The sequence below is a fragment of the Amblyomma americanum genome, chromosome 2 (genome assembly GCF_052857255.1).
Source record: "Amblyomma americanum isolate KBUSLIRL-KWMA chromosome 2, ASM5285725v1, whole genome shotgun sequence".
Lineage (NCBI taxonomy): Eukaryota > Metazoa > Arthropoda > Arachnida > Ixodida > Ixodidae > Amblyomma > Amblyomma americanum.
The window spans coordinates 72,896,052-72,915,594 of record NC_135498.1 but is presented as its reverse complement, the minus strand read 5'-3'; the positions used below and the strand labels follow the sequence as shown (position 1 = coordinate 72,915,594).

At 48.1% G+C, this 19,543-nt stretch overlaps 1 pseudogene; it reads right to left on the bottom strand.

Annotated features, from left to right (window-relative positions):
• Positions 1-9,064: 9,064 nt before the first annotated feature.
• On the bottom strand, positions 9,065-18,568 carry LOC144119748 (carboxypeptidase M-like; annotated as a pseudogene).
• Between the last annotated feature and the right edge of the window lie 975 nt (positions 18,569-19,543).

Genomic DNA, 19,543 nt, shown 5'->3' with positions numbered 1-19,543 from the left:
TGGGCGGCGTAATATGTAAGCCGCTCTCCGTGCCGCTGTTTTGCGTTCGCATGTTGGCACATGTGTCAGCATGTCCTCTAAAGTGATGCCGTGGTATCCACAAACGCCACAGCGATAGTACACCCATTCCTGAAAAAAACTAATCAAATTGTTCAGATCAGAAGAGGATGTTTGACACACAACCTTAGTCCCTCTATGCAAATTCGAAGCAAGCTAATTGCCAATCCTTCTCAACGGGAACAGCCGTGATATGAAGGTTGCATTGATACACCCCCCTCTTCAACAGCTATCGCATATCGAACGATGCATTAGCTGTTACGCGTAGGAACTGCTAACATAAATTCCAACGCAGCGCAGAAAAGACAATGGACAGGAGAACAAGACGAGGCAAACCACTCTCCTGTTCTGCTGTTTTGTCGGTTTTCTTTAGCTGAATGTTCCAAAATTCTGTGTGTTATACCAATTAGGCCAGCAGGCAACTTTTCTACGAACCGTCGCTGAATATGAATTCAGCTTTACTGAGAGAGAGACGGATACTGGTTCTTTGAACAAGCGTACCCAACAATTTTGGACAAAAGCATTTTTGAACGGGGAGCAGTTTATGAACACTTTTTTCATATATTGTAAGATTTCACTGTAACAACGAATTTATATCTGCAGCTGTCTCGTCCCCAGACGTCCATTTTATTTTTGTAGTGACATTTTTTCTGCCTTCAAAACCATTCACATTGGTTTTTTATGGCAGCCTTAACTGCGAGCGATCGATGCGAGCGATCGGAAAACTTCAAAGGAAAGTCACTGCTACGCATTAGCACGAAGGACCGTTATCTCTAGTTTTTTCATAGAAGTACTCTAAAATATTCCAATATTCAAAATTTCGTTCTTTCTTAGAAACACCTTAAAACATTCCAATATTCAAAATTTTGTTCAAGAATGTTGAACCTGGGAGAGCAAGAGAACTCCAGAACGGCTGAACCAAGCACACTATTGTCGTGCCTTAGTTTCCGTTCTTCTAAGGTTATGAACCAATGAACCAAATATAGCTCTCCAAAGCCTCGGCCTAAGGAACGAATGCAGTGTCACTACAGGTTTTGAGTATCTGACCCCGTGCTAACAAGAAGCTCCACGAACCACGCTGTTTAGGAAAGTACTGTAGCGAATCATAGAAGCGCTTCTCACCTGTTTCGGGCTTGCGGCAAGTTGCAATGACAGCGCAGCCAACATCGGCGCCAGTCTGCGACCCTCACCATTTCTCCTTTATTAGTCTGCTGCCCAGAAGAAAGAAAAAGGAAACAATTTCTGGTTATAAAGGTCTTGAGATATCAAAATTCGAAGCTATAAAAAGCATGTTATGGGCTTCCTCTGTACGTAAGGCCAACTTCTGTGAAGTATTGGATGGAAAAAACACTTTGAAAAATTACATGATTCCACTAAAATCTGCTGATGAGAGGAAATGCGAAAGCCATTCTTTGTCCTGTCTTTCTCAGTCCATTATTATTTTCCTATTTTGAGTTTTTGTTATTTTTATTTTTGTCTATTTGTTTTATTTGCTGTTTTCTTTTTAATTTGATATCTACAGTTCTTTTAATTTTAAATCTTTTTATTTCCTTATTGCGCTTTCATTTCATTGCATGTATGTTGCTTAATGAACTTTTAAATTTTATTTTATTTACGATACAACTTACGGTTGACAGTTCGAGCGGACAACTCGCCCACAAACTTCCGTCTGCAACTTTCGTCCCCGCCATTCATGAGCCAAGAAAAGCTTACGCCTTAATGTATTGTAATTCAGCTCCAAAAGATTCCGTAAAAGCTGGTTTTCCCTACCGAGAGCCATCGAAAGCAGTTGTGCTGAACGGCAAATATGCCGTTGCTAACGTGCCAGCTGGCACCAGCACGGGCGGTCAAGCGAAACCTTTCCGTCTAAGAGACGATGACTAGCTGCTCGTGTCTACACCTTCCCAGTGCTACGTGACGTACTACGTGCTACGTGAGGAAAGTGAAATGGAAGTTGGTGTTAATAAAAGGAAATTAATACCCCTGTCACACTTGCAAATTTAATTTCATTCGTTTCGAATGGCATTCGCACCTAATGCGATTAATCTGCTGCTACGCGGGAACATTTATTGTCATTAGGTTCGAATGACATTCGCTATCGAATGAGTTCACGAAACTCATTCGCATTCGATGTCTAACCGAATGTGTACTCTGGAATCCATACGCACAGCAGAAACAAGCGACGCGAAAAAATCGTGTGCGCACTGCCAAAGTTAGAAATTGTATTTTTTTAGTTCTGCTAAAACATGTTAATTTTGGTGCCAACTTCTTCACACTTGTAGTTCTCGTGGGTAGCTATTACTGTAGGCCCCAGTAAGCAGCCAACGGCAGCAGGGGACTGTGAAGCAGAGCCTTTCCCGCGACCGCCGATCATTTTGGGTTGTGTGTTTCTTGCTGGTCGGCATTACATGTTCGATTAGCTCGGAAGTACTTAAAGATGTCACTGAGCACTTCACCTTTCAGAAGTCATTTCCACGCTCCACGCGTCGCCGTGTCAGCCATTTTGTTTGTTTACATTTTTCGGATTTGTGGTTGACTTTGTACTTGGCTTGGCTTTTCATGGCTGAAGTGCCGCATAATGGCCAGAAATAATATTTTAAGCTTATAATATTGCACAGAAATGTTCTCACCCGCTTTTAAAACAATACACAACAATTTGTAACATACTTTATGTGCGTTCATGTGTTTGAATTGTACGATTTTTTTCACTGATCGTCACTGCCATCATTTTCGAAAGACTATTTTTTACCGCGTAGCACCGAAAGAGACCGAATGACATTCGAGGCATCTAAAAACATTTGATTGGAATGACATTAATTTGCTAGTGTGACAGGGGTATACGCCTGTCTCACATATCACGGTGGTCACCCGAACCGCGCCGTAAGCGAAAATGAAGGTTGGTTTCAAGAAAACGAAATGACGCCTCTCTCGCATTGCGCCAGTAGCTCGACCACAAACGTGCCCTGGGAGATGCAGCTTTTCGCTTTAGACCAGGGTTAATCAGATCTAAACCACCGTCATTTTATTTTAGTTGCGAGAAAAAACTATGCAAATTGCAGCAAATGCAACCCCTGGCTTAAAGCTGCCTCAACAGCTGTTACGACGAAAGCACACTGTGATAATTGACGCACTGCATTTAGTTAATTTGAATTTCGTTTAGGCATTGAGGCCCGCCATGGATAGCGCCGTCAACTGTACGCCAACGCTGTGATGCTGACGCCTGCAGTGGAGACTGCCGTCCACACTACGTTTCCATCAGGATACCGGCCGGAGCCACAGGCTGCTCTGGCGCCCCGCCACACCCCCTCGCTCGACGCACCAACTACCCAAAAGGCTCATCACTATGATACGAAAAACTTGAGTGCACCTTTCCTCTTTTTTTTTGTTAGCGGTCTCTACCTATCACGAGTGTTTGTTTTGCTTTCCTGTTCTGGTTGCTTGTTGGTTCCTGTCTTCCCAAGACTTAACTTATTGTTCATTTCCTCTTGTCACATATATTTAGAAGCCTAAATTAAATTTTAGAGGAAAGAGGTGTGAAGACGACGTAGATTAACCGAAGAATAAAGAGGAAGAAGAAGCATTCGGTGAGGTGGAGAGAAATAATTGGTGGAGAAGAGAAGACGACAAGGCTTACATGGACGAACACCGAGGCTATAAAAGTGCGAGGGAGAGCGAGACACGGGGGGAACAGCAGAGAAGCAGAGGCTCCGGCGGGTCAGGTACACATCGGCTGGAAGAGAGCGACGCCGGCTACTGCTCCGGTGAGCTCGCGTTCCACGGCTTCGCATCGTGGACTTCCTGTCGTGCCTGAGCCCGTTCCGGGGAGTCAACGCAGGACGCTACCACCTGCTACGGCCAGGAGTCTTCAGCGCTGTTGCCACCCATCCGGGTGGTGCCCCCAAAGCTAACAACACCGGCATCACCTCCACGGGCGCTTGGACCGGGAGCTTGTACGACGCAGCCAGCGACGCCAGCCCAAGCACGTCGAACGCCGCCTCGGCGCCGTCTACTGGATCCATACAACGCCTCAGCCGCACCGAACCAACCGTGAGCACGAACGCCGACCGCTAATAGTAGAACGCTAGTAGTAGACGCTGGTAGCAGTATGCCTGGGTCGTGTGTATTTATAGTCTTTGTGTTAGTTTTCTTAGTTTTGTGTTGTAGTGCGTGTGTCACGTGGGGTGTATTAAATGTGCATTCGTGTGGGTACACCTGTCGCCTAGTGCATTCTTTCGGTCCAAGTGTTCTCCGAGGAGACCCGTGACACCTCTACATGCCGCCTCGTTTATTTCGTTTGCCATTTAACGCGTGGTAAATTTAGCCTGCAGTCCTTCCCCTCATAATGCTGAAGTGAGATACCGGCGACCTGCAAGCGCAGACGTACTGCGGCTTACCGGACGCCAACTTAGCGCGTACGTAGTGGCGCACCGCGGAAGCGGATCTCCTTAGCGGATCGCGGGTCAAGCTAAGCTATAACTTTTTTATGGTCAAAAAAACATTGCTTACCTGGAGTGGGACTACACCTTCTCGTTGACGATGAAAGCGTTACCAAACCGTATGCCGTTCAATGTGCTCCAGATGCGATGGCGATGACGATGACGATGGCTTTGATGCATCCGACGCCTCAATCTTGCTTCTGCGCGTTGACTCTGCTCCAGACGGCGATGGCTTTGATGTAAGAATCCGACGCCTCATTCGCGCTTCGATACTTGTGGCGGTCGTGAGAGAGAGATGTGGCCTGAATGCATTAGTGCTGACAGCGTTGTGGCTGATACGCGGCACTGCAGCAATAGCTAATAATAGTAATAATAATTGATTTTTAGGGAAAGGAAATGGCGCAGTATCTGTCTCATATACCGTTGGACGCCTGAACCGTGCCGTAAGGGAAGGGATTAAGGAGGGAGTGAAAGGAGAACGGAAGAGAGGTGTCGTAGTGGTGGGCTCCGGAATAATTTCGACCACCTGGGGATCTTTAACATGCACTGACATCGCACAGCACACGGGCGCCTTACCGTTTTGCATCCATAAAAACGCAGTCGTCGCGGTTGGGTTCGGACCCGGAAACTCTGGATCAGTAGCCGAGCGCACTAACCACTGAGCTACCGCGGCGGGTGCAATACTTAGGCCGCAGCGTCCATTTGGTGATATATCTCGCGATCAACCATGAACTGCATGCAATCTTTTAGGGTGGCAGGGATGATGCGCTGCATATAAAGTGTGCGGAACGCAATCAAAGCAGGCTTTGCAGTTGGACACCAGCGCCACGTACATGAAAGCGAGATTGAGGTCTCCACTGACACACAGAGCCGGTTGTTCGTCTTTCCATTCGTTAAAATGAACTAATATTATTAATAATATAAATAATATTACTAATAACAATAATAATATTAATAATAATAATTGATTTTGGGGGAAGCAAATGGAGCAGTATCTCTCTCATATATCTGCGCACACCTGAACCACGCCGTAAGGGAACGGAGAAAGGAGGAAGTGAAAGAAGAAAGGAAGAAAGAGGTGCCGTAGTGGAGGGCTCCGAAATAATTTCGACCACCTCTGGATATTTAATGTGCACTGACATCGCACAGCACACGGGAGCCTGAGGCGTCTCGTCTATCCCACTTCACTGTTCACCTGTTCACCTTAGCGCTTTGTTTTCATAAAAACGCAGCCGCCGCGGTCGGGTTCGAACCCGAGAATTCCGGCACGGAAGGCCTTTGTAAAGTTGTCAACGCCAGAGAACTCTATGAACTCCGTCGGCTGTTTGAGGAAAGGAAATGGCACAGTAACTATCTCGCATATCTCGGTGGACACAAGAACCGGGCCGTAAAGGAAGAAAAAACTGAAAATTGAAAGTTGGATTTTGAGGAAAGGCGCGGCACTGCGAAGCGGCGGTATACCTTTGGGTCGGTGCTACTAGTGGCGCATACGCAGTAGTGACTAGGAAGGGACAGAGACAGAAAAAATCTTATCTTTCACTTTTATTAATTGAAATTAGCGCAGCTGATACAGGATATACAAAGCGAAAGATGTCGGCGTTCACTGTATTCATTGGCGTTGGCGTTGACAATGTTCCAGACGGCGACGGTTTAACTGACTCTCTGGATAGGCGGACGCCTCATTCGTGCTTTGATGCATATGGCGTTGGTGGGAGAGAGATGTGACCTGAATTCATTAGCGCTAACAGCGTTGTGGCTGACATGCGGCACTGCAGCAATAGCTAGCTAGCTACCCGCCGCGGTGGCTCAGTGGTTAGGGCGCTCGACTACTGATCCGGGTTTCCCGGGTTCGAACCCCACCGCGGCGGCTGCGTTTTTATGGAGGAAAAACGCTGAGGCGTTCGTGTTTTGTGCGATGTCAGTGCACGTTAAAGATCCCCAGATGGTCGGAATTATTCCGGAGCACTCCACTACGGCACCTCCTTCTTCCTTTCTTCTTTCACTCCCTCCATTATCTCTTCCCTTACGGCACGGTTCAGGTGTCCAACGATATATGAGACAGGTACTACGCCATTTTCCTTTCCACAAAAACCAATTATAGCAATAGCTAGGCCGCAGCGTTCATTTGGTAATCAATCGCTCGCGATCAACCATCAACTGCATGCCGCCTCCCAGGGTGGCAGGGAGGGCGCGCTGCCTATCCAGTGTTTGAAAGGAAATCAAAGCAGGCTTTTACGGTTGGAAGACAACGCCACGTACATGAAAGCGAGATTGAAGTCTCCAGACGACGAACGCGGTGTCACGTCCTACCAAACGGCGCGGCGGCGGCGAGCGGCGCGGTTTGACGTCATGCCATATAGCGCGGCGAGCGCGCGAAGCACAGTTACCTTCCGCGGCGACGCGCGCGTTGTGACGTCATGTGCTTTGATGGAGTACCGCCACGGCAAAATCGCGAGTTTGCGGCCAATAAAGCTTTCGCATTAAAAAATTGGCAGTGGCTTAGCTCCACTTCGCCAGGATATACGTAGCGGGAGGCACGTTTCTCTAGCTGAGCTTGTTGTCACTGCATGTTTCAATGAGAGACATTGGGTATACGCATCTTTTATTCATTTTGCTTGACAGAAACGAAAACTGCACGATTATCTGTGAAGTAGCTTGCTGCGGTCTCAATTTTGTCTATACAGTATTTAGATTTGGTAGAGTCTCTTTGGTATACAAGGTAGTTCTCCATTGTGTGGTCTGGACATGCGGGTCCAAAGCTAAATTAGTCAACATTTTCTTTCATACACTGAGTAAGAGAGTCCTGTTTCCTGTTGCAATCACCCAAAGTGACAAACAACTGTGAAACCGTGCCGTAGGCTGGTATACACGTGACATCAATCCCCTGCTTGACAGATGTTCCCGGTGGCACGTAGACTCCTTGGATGATAATGGCGCTCTCCATAAGCCGAAAGCGTACGGTCACAACTGGCAAAGCAGGCGGTAAGGGTGGATACCGATTAACATGGCTTACACTATAGAGTGGAATTTTCTGCTTGACTAGAAAGCCCTTGCACGTTACAAAAACACTCGGCACAGTCTCATACGACCATTCTGGAAATTCCAAACGCAAAGTTTCATACATTGGATTTCTCACTGATCTCAAGTCCTTTTGGTGCCACAGTCTGTCGCACACACTACACATGTGTCCAAACAGATTGTTCCCAAAGTCTGCTTCAAATGCCCGGGTCGCAGATGCACTTTCGGAAAGTCGAATGGTGTGATCAGTTACACGACGGGCCTTCACATCCTCTTCGGCTGGTTCCTGGTGACTGACGCCTTGCATAGTCTCTAACGCGGCGGCTATGCGGCGTCTATTACGCCCGGCAATCTGACGTCTCCGTTTGGCAAGGCGTTCCTGTCTGTTCGGGTGTCTCCGCTGCTCTCTCCGCCTTCTGACGCTCATTCGCTCTTTGTTGAGTAGCAAACTGCCAGGCGGCAACCTCAGGATCGGAAGGGTTAATGGTCTCTTGTCTATACCGCCATTTAACAACGGCTGGACTCTTCTGCTGTGCATCCATATGAAGCGTTGCGATATAGCCGCCGATTACATCTCCGCCTTTTATACACAATGCTCCTGATGCGACGACGCGCGGTTCGGGTGATGGAGCGGCCTGCGGCGAGCCGGTGGTGACGAACGCGGCGCAGCTGTGTTTTCTCTCTGGTTAGGATAGTTTCGGCGCATGCGCACAGCTGCTCATCCGCGTGACGTCACATTCAGCTTCGGCGGTGGAGCGTGCGCGCGGCCGCGGAGACGGCGGCGACGAAGCGCGCGGCACACCCGCTGCTCCTCTCCCGTTGCCATGGTAACGGCGCATGCGCACAACTGGCCTATCCCATGTACTGCAAAATGCTCGACTAGTATCCTAGTGTAGCTCCCGCTACAAAATTGTTGTCGGAGCCTTAAAGGGATACTTAGGATACCTCCACGGAATGTTTGTTGGTAGTAGAAATATTTTCTAGGACCCTTTCAGGCTGCGTTGATATTTTTGTGGCAGCAAAAGACACGTTTATGACTGAGAGAATCGCATTTAAAACATTTTCCGCCTCTCGATCTAAACTCGTGACGTCAAGATCTCAAAGAACTCCGAGATCACCATTTGCAAGTGAACAGTGATGCGGCATATAGCTTGCCTAGCCTCAAGGATCCGCGATGGAAAAACTGTTATCAATTTGCTTTCGAAAACGGTCAATAGTAGTGATCCCTGTTTTTGATATTATCCACCTATTTTACCTCATAAAAACGCCGCTTTCACTTAATGTAGCCTCTTTGTCACTAGAAAGCGACAAATCTAGGCCGTAGGGGTAAACTAATGATTTGTCCTCGGTTGCCGTTTACATATTAAACACGTAACCAAACGACTCAACATTTCAACATGAAGAAGCAGCATGAACACAGGTTCATTCCGAACTATTGGTTTGCACCGCTTTGTAAATGCCAGTGAGGTGAATCCAAACGCACCCAAAAATAGCGTGACAGTTCCCGCCACCTTGTCGTCGTACACAACGGGCGGTTGTCTACGCAGAGTTTCCCCAAGATCCGGCTCAGCGCAACAGCTGCTCCGACTTTTCTTCTTCGTGCCTTGACTTGAGTGTCACGTTGAGAACGGTGAATTGCTCCTCCGGAACGCTGAAGTTCACCTCGGCCTCGTGGAAGCCCGCTGCAGAAACCTGAATAAAATGTGATAAAAACGAGGTGTTTATGATGCAAATGGCTGATGATCTGCATCAGGTTTCCGTACTGCAGGGCGCTTCACCTTAGACTTTACACAATTTTAAAAATAGGCTGAGTTAAAAGAGCGCTTTTTCGGCATAGCATTGCCAGTGGTGTAGTACATCAGAATACATCTAGAAAGTGCTGACTAGCAGGTTGGTCAACTAATATTGAATAGTTAACTTTTTACCTATTGCTCATAGGCTCCTTAATTATTTAGAGGCATGTAGCCCGCCGTAAGTAATATCCATATCTGTTTTTATGATTTCGAAAGCGCGGCTACCCTCGGCACTGTGGCCCAACAAATTTTGGCTATTTCGACGAGTTACGTGCACTGGAGAGGTTGCTTTGCCTGAAAGCCTGTCGAAGGCCCATGTGTTTTGGCGCGATGTAGCCGAAATTTATTGGGCCACAGTGCAGAGCGTAACCATGCTTTTGAAATTATAAAAACTGATACTGATATCACTTACTGCGGGCTACATGTCTCTCAATAATTAAGGAGCCTAACAGCAATAGTTAAAAAGTTAATTATATTAGTTAACCAACCTGCTAGTTAGCACGTCTTAGATTTATTCTGATGTATTACATGGCTGACAATGCTATGCCGAAAAAGCGCTCTTCCAACTCAAAAGGTTATTTTTAAAAATTGTTTAAAGTCTTAGGTGAAACAGCGTGTATAACTCGCTGGAATGATAGAGTTTAGGCTTATTTCGTGCGGATAGTTTGGTTGCTTGTGGGAACCACAAGGCTTCACGGCATCCCGAACCACCTTTCGTCATAAGGTGTGGGCTGACTAACGTCGGTGTAGGAACACGCAGACCGAATGCTGTGCTGAAGTGTATATAGGAAGACCTTCGCTATGCACGGCGCTGATGGATGTTGTGGAGCAGCAATTTCACGAAGAGGGCCTTGAAGTGTCTTGCTGCGACGTTACCGCTTCCTTGTCTGCGGTTCATTCCTCCTCATACTCTCTGCGTTTCTAACGCACTGTAAAATGTCGCACCAACACCGGCCTCAGCCGTTAGGCCATGCACATGAATGACCGAGTGCTGCCTGAATAACGCATCTGATGACCAGCCAAGGAAACGCGATCGCATTATTTAGAAGTCATCTCGCTCTTTACGACGCGCCCGTGATTGCTTTGTCTTTTGCTGTTTGAATGTTACAGATAATTACAGGGGGCTGAGTGTGTGTTCGGTGGTTATTTGAGAACGACTGGACTTGCTCATGTAGTTGAGTATGCATCTGAAATGGCAGCTATGAAACGGGCGGATTCGTCGAATAAATTTGAAGGTCATTCCAGTCTCGTGAGTCCTTCCAGCCTTATCGTTTTTGCTCTATAGGAAGCGCTTGCACGACCTCCTAAACAACACAGTCAACCACCGTTCCTGGAAAACTGGGACATGTCATTCCTTCAGGCTGTTTTTGATCCTTTGATGTGTTCAGACGGTGAGAATAGCTTTTATATTACGAGATTTCATTATCGGGTCATTTGGGTGCTTACCGCCTAGACAACCGTTACTGCCAGCTTCAGACGCCTCAGTGACACGGCGATAACGAACAGCCTCAAAGCGCTGTCGCTTTGCTCAGCGATTTGCTCTAGAGGGCATTCTTTTTTCCTGAAACCTAATGACGTAGAGGAGGCGGAGGCTTCTGTGCCCCTCGACGCGTGGCTCTGATTGGTCGTGACGTATGCGGCATCCCTGCTCGCGCCTTTGATTAGACTACGCTACACGCATTATTCATGATCTATGCGATACCAATGGCCTCTTTTTTCGAAACACTTGTGTAGAAGACACGAAATTGCACTTGAACAACAGGAACACGGGGGTTTACAGATAATACCAGGAAGAATCTCGATGTCATGGAACGGTTGCGATAAACGCTCGCAGAACAAATGCATAATAGATATCGATCGCTTTATAGTGTGCGTGAGCGGGGCGCAGTGAAGGCGAACGGCATTAGGCGGCATTGTGGAGGCTCAAAGTTGCGAGTTCTCGCCGCCACTTGACAAACCCGGGAACCCCTCAGATTCAGTTGTGCTCACAGCCGAAACACGGATGGGGTTTCCTGGAATGTAATCTCACCTTCAAAGTGTACGTTCCCGGCCTGAGGATCCTCCAGTACTCTCCCCTGGACGACGTCTTAAAACTGGCTCTACGGTTGGAGACCTTCAGGGTCGCTTTCTCCACAGGGTTCCCCTTTTCGTCCTCCACGATCCCGCGCACGCCTGCGGAAAGAGGTTCAAGTTTTGTAGAACAACGCGCAGATTAGGTCGAAGGGAAGGGGAAAGACGTGGTTTGTCATTGCTTCATCATCATCATCATCATCACCACCACCACCATCATCACCATCATCATCATCAGCCTGACTACAACCACTGAAGGGCAAAGGCCTCTCCCATGTCTCCATTGCTTGACCATTATCGAAGTTCTTATCAACAGTCGGAGTAAGATCACCGGGAGACAAATGTTTGTCATCTTCTTTACATAAATCTGCTCTGCGGAATCTGTGCCCACTATATATCGCTCCGAATTCTCTAACCTCACCATGTCTCCATCGTATCTGAGGCAACAACAACAACCATGTTGGCTGACTCTTTTCTCCCGTTGCACTTGCCAAGGGAAAGACCATTATGTGCGCACCTGTGAAAGCAATGCCTAATACTGGCATAACCGGCTTTAAACGCTCCAGCAATACTCTTCACCATTCCTGTTGTCGTGGCTGAAGTATATGCACGGACAATTTTAGAGATACTAGCCGCTGTGATCTCAAAGCGTTACAGAACAGGGCTGCCGCTAGGAAGAGGATACACGAGCAAAATCATATCCACCCCACTTTAGGATATAATCAAGTAGCACTTCTCTAATGCATGTCGTTCATTTGAAATCTCTTGTCTACACCTGTCTTTTTTTGTCTTTATGTCACTCGTTGTGCTGCCTTTAATCTCATCCCTAGGTTATTCGTTTTGGCTACAAGTTGTGGACACATGCCCGAGAACTGAAAGGATGCATCGATTATAACGCTTTCCTTTTGTGGCATAGTATCTATAACCCTGGTTCATGACTTAGAGGTGTCTACGAAATGAAGTTAAAGGATTATTTTTTGTCAGGCACTGTACACACTCCCATAATAAGCGCGCATTTTCCCCCAGACAACGCAAAAAAAAAAATTGGAGTGCACGTTCATTACGCGGGGTAAAATATTGAGAAAAAATGAAGTGGCAAAAATGAGGACAAAAAGTAGGCTAGTGGAATAAATACTTCAACGGGTACGAATATTCTTTCAAATAAAGCAAAATGATACTCTTTAGCACGGTTTCCATGCCCGAGAACAAGATAACAGCATTTACCTTAAATCCGTGCATATAACTCGCTTAGCGGCCCATCGTTTTGTCCATATAAAGAACAGAGCTATAGAGTTCACTCTAGCACAAGTCACGGCATTTAGCGCGAAACTCAACCGCAGTTTTTCATATGGAACAGAAAAACGCCTTGTTGCCTGGCATGGTATACACTTGTTTTCGGATTGCTGGCGGAACATCTCATTGGCTGCTCGTCCTGTATGGCGAAGCATAGTTGTGGTGTCGTGCTAAGCGCGTGAGACGTCACATGGACAGCGCGTCTCTCGGCGCTATATAAGCGCTGCGTTCCGCGGGCATAGTGAATTCTTGGCCCGGCACGGGCGTTCCAATAAAGCGTCTACGTTTCTCGTTACGCTGGCTCTGCCTCATCGCTCTCGGCTACAACAGTAGTTGTCATGACATTTCAAAGGTGGTGCTTTACAATACTGCGTACTTCTCCCGGCGTTCAAAAATGGACGCCTGCTGGCATTCGTACTAAGCGAGGGAAAAAAATTGTAGTTTCTGATAGCCCAAGTTGGAGACACGTTAGTTATGCTAGAGCGTTCATTACGCGAGCAAATACGGTACGCAATCTCTTCAGGAACTGTCTTGACTGCCCTGACTAGACATGTGCATCGCCGTAATTTCCAATACTTTTCTGCTTTGCCGCTCGTACCGTTATATAAAGCACAAAAGGCACGAAAGCTCCAGGGGTCATTGGGTGGCTGGCGACCTGACCTCACCACTGGCTGCATTTCGCAGCCAATTGCAGCCAATGGTCGCCAGCAACCCAATGACCGGGTCGCTTGCCACGAACGCTTGAAAGACGCGAGTACACCTGAGTGACCACTGACAGAAGACTGAATGGACGCGAAATGAACAAGGAAAAATGGACAGCTTATAGAATATGACCCCAGGATCTACCAACTGATGTTTATGCTGTACGCCAAACGATTCGACATTGACTGCGTTTACGAAAAGTCACGCAGCTTTGAACGAAACGTTTGCGCCGCCAGCTTCCCACTGAAGTGATGCAGTAAAAAACAAAAAAAACTAAGAGCTTAAAGCCTCCATCTGCAGGACGTCAGAAAAGCAGCATAGTCGGAAAATTGTATACGCCGATCTTGCGGAAAATTTGTTCGGTGCGAGTTCACGTGACCTTTCCCAACCGCTCTTACTAATGAAAGGAGGGTTATACTTATTCAGCTGATGTTGCTGTAATGACAAAAACCCCGCAGAAAAATTAGCAGTGGCTTAGCTCGGCTATGCCAGGATATACGTAGCGTGAGCTACGCTGAGCCGTTGAGCATCAATTGCCGCTGAGCAGAAATTTCGCTCTCCTTCTCCATGGCTATACCACACTGGCAAACGCCCCGCTATATCTATGCCCCCCACTGATACCTCTACGCATGCGCACAAAATGACAGGCGCTAGCAAGCGTGTCCGGCGCAGCGTCAGACTTTGCTACTGCGCAACGGAGGCGCACAGCTGGGCACGCGCCGGCGCCAGTGCGTCTGCCGCGGCTATGCCGCCATTCCTCTGGAATGCGCGCGCGGCGGCGGCTCCGGCGGTGCGCCAGCTGTGCGCCGTGTGACGTCACTGCTCCTCACGCATGCGCAGCACGGCTCTCCAGGAACCACGCGAAACTGTCCAACCTCGGACAATGTGGCTCACGCTACAAAAACGCGAGACTGAGAACGAAACACTTAACGCAAATAGACGCTGCGGAATACTCAGAACAGACACGCGCTGTTTAGTGTTTTCTCTATGTGTCTCATTTTTCGTATTGCTTTTGCGGAGATGCGTTCTGAACCACTACGTAGTCGAAGCCCATATTTTCCTAGAAGAGATGAGAGTGTTTTGATGTCGGGAACCATCACGAATTTCCGGAATACGCAAACTACATTAGACGATGTTCACCTTGACAGGAATGAGGAGGTGTATAAGGTGCGGCAGCGGTGTTTTCCATTCTGACAGCTCGCGTTATCGCCCAGCAGACGAATACTCAAGTCTGTGCCCACTGCGTCCGCCCAGGGTGTCCGCAGTCTGCGGACGGGATCGAGGGAAGCACTTGCCTTTGTGGACTTCGCCCAAGTAAGCGAGGAGTGCCTGCCTGTTTTCCTCCCAGAGGCGGGCGAGTTCTTGGTGAGGCGGGAACTTGCAGCAGGAGGTCTTCAGTGTCACGTCCATGCATCCTTCCCAAATGTAGTTGTAGTCTGCCATGCTGCCTGTGTGCAAGGATGTCCGAGACAAGGACTCACTCAACCCGCAGCAGTGTGAAGACGGAAAACATTTCGCCGTCAGGACCGTTTGCTCCAAAGTGATTGGTTTGGTTTATGGGGGTGTAACGTCCCAAAGCGACTCAGGCTATGAGGAACGTCGTAGTGAAAGGCTCCGAAAATTTCGACCTCCTGGGGTTCTTTGACGTGCACTGACATCGCACAGCACACGGGCCTCTAGCATTTCGCCTTCATTGAAATTCGACCGCCGCGGCCGGGATCGAACCCGCTTCTTTTGGGCCGGCAGCCGAGCACCGTAAGCACTGAGCCACCGCGGCGGAACTTTTTTTTTCATTCATTCAGTCTTTATTTTTCTCTTGGACAGAGAAGGAGACAGGACTAAAAGCTCGTAAGCTTGACAGAGGTCCTGCCCCCTTTATCAACTTGGCAGTACAGTACACAGGCAGAGATTTTCAATTTTCCAAATAAACACTGAAACAAAATAACAAAACACTTTGTAAAAAAGCAGCGCTATGCATTGCAGCACAAACATAGATATTATAAAAAACAAATAACTGGTCATGGGGAAACGAAGAAAAAATAACAGGTATAAGTTTAAACTGAGCGCAATATTACGTAATCTTGCTAAGAAAAAATCGCTTAACAACATCACTTGAATGCTGAAAGGGGTCAAACAATTCTTTGTTTAATTTATTTAATAATACTGGAACAGTATAAGAAAGAGACTGCTATGTATAATATGCCCTAGGCGTCGGCACTAACCAAATTTCTTCATGTCTAGTCTGCAGGATATGCGTGTTTTTCTCAAGTTTTGCCAGATTTCAAAGTGAAATCCCTGGACTCGCCTGATGAGTGCGAACCGCAGCAGGGGAAGCCCCGGAGATATAATGAACTACTGAGTGGGACGTACCTGAGAAGTCGTACCAGGCAGCTCCATTAGTAGTGTCGTTGGGAAAGGACGGCATTCCTTCTGGAGGACAGGCCTTCCCCAGGTGCATGTTGGCGTGAATAGATGAGTACACACTGGCGAGGTGTCTGAAGACGTCGTCGTCTGGCGTCAGCGAATACTTGCGTTCGACGTATGTGAAGTCTGAGAGGAAGCCGAAAAACGAAGTGACGTATGCGCTTGCTAAAAGGCGACTCGCCCGGCACGGCTAGAGCAAAGCAGAATTCATATAATCGTGCACTGGCGGGCACAACAGTCATGAAGTCGGTGGACAACACCCTCCTTCCCTCCTCCGCCCCAACTATTTTTATTTCAGTGGAAGTCACGCACTTGCAGAGACGGAGCGAAAAGATAGACAAAGCTCAAGAAGAAAGATAATTTACTTTAGACACCTAGCTCAACCAGCTGAGCATCCGCGTCTGCACCTCCTGCTTTCTTTGCCTTCAGCATCAGATAGTCTAACTGCCATTTAAAGCTGACATAGGCTGCTTCTCCAAGGGTCTGGGAAATCTTTCCCGGCGCTGAAGCCTGCTCGGGCTTCTCATGTAAGTTAGAAAAACGTAGCTCCGCTAGCACAATATGTAAGTATATGTAAGGCCGTAGCTTCCACTGAACAGGTTTGCCTCCCTTTCACTTGGCTGCAGCTGGCGTGCGCGGGTTTCGTCCTTCCCACGCGGCGGCACCTGCCGCAAAACCGGTTTTCCTCCTTCACGAGGTCACCACGAGGCTTCACAACGACACATCACTGCTTTTTTGCTAGTGACCGACGTAGTTCTAGCGCACAAAATGGGAAGGGGGATTTTTCTCTCTTCCACTTTGCCACCTGCTATAGTCGGATACAACTCAAGAACAAAGCGGGTTTTCCCGCAGTTTTCAAAAAAAGGCCGCCACCGTCTGGAAGACGTACGTTAAAGTAACGAGCATTAGCTGTTCGGTTTACTACAGATGAAGAAAGCGATGAAGAACGCTCCGCTCGTCTCGAGAAACGGAATGTAATACCCTTGAAACGGGGTGGATTGCCACCATGTTCGACTACGCGTGCGTGCACGCACGCCGCCTAGCGCCACCTACCAGAGAAATTACGGGGACGAGGCATAACGACGAAATACCAATGGAAGGCCTTACTACTGACCTCCGACCCGGCGACCCAGCTACAACTGTCCGACTGGCCGAAGCCGCCGCCGAGAGTCAAGACCTTTCGACCGTCGTCTAGGCGGGTAGCCCTCTGGCCACCCTTTCTGTTGGACAATAAAAAAAAATATTTGCGGTGGTTCAGCTTTGGTTAAACCTGGAGTGACGCGATAGCTGCTGCGGGCTGAGTGGAGCTTTGTCACGTGGCCAACTACGTGTTCAGCCACGGCGCCGCGCTACGGGCAGCTGCTCCGCACCACGTGACAGCGTGGCGGCGCAGCCACAGGGGGCGGTGTAGCCACAGGGTGGCGGCGCCGCCAAGCTGAAGGCTCGAAATACTACCGTAATGTAGCTATCACTACAAAAGCTTTCCTATCCTATTGTGTCGCCGACAAAGGACCTCCTTCCAGCCAATGGCGTCGGCCGGTTCTCATGGGCCTGCTAGCGTGACAATGCAGGGAGTGGCAGATGAAATGCTATAGTCCACTGCCTTCATGGTCGAAGATAGGCTCCTCCCAGCATTGTATGTATTGTTACGCCGCGGCGTGCATTATCCCGCTATCAGCCTCTTGAGAATCGGCCGACGCCATTGGCTGGAAGGGCGTCCTTTGTCGGGGAAAAGTGCTCTGTTCTTGAGTTGTATTCGACTATAGCGTCTTGCGAACGCCCCCCCACCCCGCCACACACACACACACACACTTTAAACAATGTCATCGACTCATCGGTGTGACAGGCGCCGGTCATACAAGGCATCTTCCCGGATCCTGAAAGAGCCAACCGTGTAAAGCGCGAACAATGCATTGCTGAGTGCGTACCGACGAAGGGCATGCTATCGTAGGGGTAGCTGGCTACCACCACGCCCACGTCGAGATTCGCAGCCAGCACGAAGGGAATCTGTTTACTCCACCGCCTCACTGCCTCGGTCTCCGGTTGCTACTCGTCCTCCTGTGTGTTGTAGCTGTTCGGGAAGTTTCGGTTCAGGTCCAGGCCGCGGGCGTTCTCGCTGCATTCCAGTAAGCGCAGCGCTAAAGGTTAACAAGGGAAGGAGCTTGTGCTGGTGGAGGCATCGTTAAAGATGCGTGATTTGAGACAGTGTGAGCTCAGAAATTGCCTTCACAGAGATTGTCGTAATGGACGCCTGTGGCAGTTTAAAAGAATAATGAACCAAGGAATGCACATGGCTTGTGTGAAAAGAAATCTGTGAAACCCTTTGCTTCAAGCCTTGCGCCTTATATTCCAGGGCGACCCATTCAGAAGCTGGACGTAGAAGACATGGAGGCATTAGAGAAGATTCAGAACTAAGCTCAAGTTTCATCTGTTATTTATAATGATTTTTCTTCTGTTGTGCCTGGAGCCTCGTCATTGAATCAACATTTCTTCATCTTGGCCACTCGTGATACTATAGACTTGCTGCAGAGACTGCAGCGTCTGATTGCATTGGACTGTACTCTATGGAGTAATAACCACAAAGGACACTAAAAATGTTTTTGTAGCCAGTGGCATTAATGTACGCAAGGCGCCTGCCTGATCTGAGGACATTGCTGCATCTCAGCCATCCGTGTGTTGGGACAAGTGCTTCTAAAGCTGTGCTTGAAGGAACCACTCCCCATTTCTTGGAAGCCATGGACGGTATTGCTAACAAAAGGCGATGTACCTTGGCATGGACAATAAGCGAAAGAGCTCCAAGGCAAACTGAAATGTTGCTTGAATCGTATGGCACGTTGATTGGAACCAAATATTTGCCTACGGTGCTTTACAACACTATTTCATGTCAGCTGTTGCGGTGTTGTCTTTGTTGTGTAAAATTCATTTCGATAAAGGTGAGCTGCATTGGGCCAGTGTTTGCTCTCACAGTTTGGTCAGTTGCTGTGAGCATATCAATGTGGTTATTACTTTTATCTGCATTTTCTCATTTTAATTGCATATTATGTTGGAGCAGTGGAGAATGTGCTGATCTTCATGTGCCATGGCCTGGGGCCAAGAGAAGCAATTTTTGCTAAGACCAGCGTGTACATTTTAGTAGAGTGAGGAAGAATGAGTTTATATGGGACATGGCTGATGTCCATGACTGTTGAATTAAAAAACTTGTGCTAGACAAAGATGGAATAAAAGCTGTGTTGACACCGAGGCACAGGTAAACTGAGTGCTGGGCAATGTCTCTTGGCATTACTGCTACTTCTGTTATCAGCAGCTGCAATTGGTTGTTTGCTGCACTTGCTATTTTGTTGCACCAGCATGGTATTTGTGACTGCAATCAAGTACTTTTCCTTTCAGAATGTTGACATAACCCTATTTTCAAAGGAAGCAAAAAACTTCCCACCGGACAGGTATTTGGTGGGAGTAATTCGTGATAATTAGTACATGCAATAGGCTCACTCTAGCAGTCGCCTTCTAACCCTTGGCAGCCCGGTACTAAACTGTAGACTTTTTAGGCGATGAGTCTACTGGTCTGTGCCAGATCGTACTGGGATGGCACCGCAGTAGTGGCCTAGTGGTTGAGCATCTGCCTCGCATGAGGGAGGTGCGGGGTTCTATCCCCAATGAAGCCGGGCACCCACTGGTGATACAACCCTTACAAAAATGTCCTATGGCCGGCGATAGAATTTTGGCCCAAATAGCTAAAGAATTTGCTATTTC